Genomic DNA, 1,154 nt, shown 5'->3' with positions numbered 1-1,154 from the left:
GCACTTTATATGGGAGCCATCTTGAACTATCTGCCATCTTGAGTTATCCACCATCTTGGAAACCATTAGGCTTCACTTCCTCACTGAGAAAACCGTTTCTCAGAAATCATGTGACCAACCGTCTTCCCCGGAAATGGTTGGGTTTCTAGGCAATGGGAGAGATCCACCCATATCAATGATTGGTTCATGCTGTTCTATCTCATTTGCATTTCAGGCTGCCAATTGGTGCCCACCAGCTGTATATAACTCTCCATTTTTCCTGAATAAATGGAAGTAGACGGAAGAAGACGACTTGATCAGCACCTTGTATTGTGTGTGCGTGTGTTTGTCCCATCTTTCACTCCATCCCCCAGGGAACCTGTTCAGGGGGCCGGGAAGATGGTGGACATTCAGACTGAACGTGCTTACCAGAAGCAGCCGACCATCTTCCAAAACAAGAAGAGGGTCCTGCTGGGAGAAACTGGCAAGGAGAAGCTTCCAAGATACTACAAGAACATCGTTCTGGGCTTCAAGACTCCCAAAGAGGCCATCTAGGGTACTTACATTGACAAGAAATGCCCCTTCACCGGTAACGTGTCCATTCGAGGATGGATCCTGTCCGGTGTGGTGACCAAGATGAAGATGCAGAGAACCATTGTCATCCGCCGGGACTACCTCCACTACATCCACAAGTACAATTGCTTCAAGAAGCGCCACAAGAACATATCTGTGCACCTGTCCTCCTGCTTCAGGGACATCCAGATTGGCGACATCATCATGGTGGGCGAGTGCTGGCCCCTGAGCAAGACCATGCACTTCAACGTGCTCAAGGTCACCAAGGCCGCAGGCACCAAGAAGCAGTTCCTTTTGTGTAGTCGCTGGGGAGAACCTGCCGCTGTGCTGACCGCGCTCTGGTGGACACGGAGTCCATGACGAAGCAACCAATCATAACCCATGTTTTACGATCCTTCATTCAACCAATCACGGCCCACCACGATGCCTGGCCCACAGTAGTCAGACAACCAGGAAGACGACAGAGATGACAACCCTGGAGAGCCTGAAGAGCTGAAACATCGCACAGTCTCCAGATGACCAGGAAGACGACATAGACAACCCTGAAGACCCTGAAGAGCTGTAACACTACTTAATCTCCAGAAGACCCTGAAGAGCTGTGA

The 1,154-nt window shown here is 50.3% G+C and overlaps 1 pseudogene; it reads left to right on the top strand.

Moving 5' to 3' along the window:
• The first annotated feature begins 363 nt into the window (after window positions 1-363).
• Window positions 364-927, top strand: LOC102497454 (40S ribosomal protein S11-like; annotated as a pseudogene).
• The last annotated feature ends 227 nt before the right edge of the window (window positions 928-1,154 follow it).

This window comes from Tupaia chinensis, unplaced genomic scaffold, assembly GCF_000334495.1.
Source record: "Tupaia chinensis unplaced genomic scaffold, TupChi_1.0 Scaffold000037_2, whole genome shotgun sequence".
Classification (NCBI taxonomy): domain Eukaryota; kingdom Metazoa; phylum Chordata; class Mammalia; order Scandentia; family Tupaiidae; genus Tupaia; species Tupaia belangeri.
This window is presented reverse-complemented; position numbering and strand designations above follow the sequence as displayed.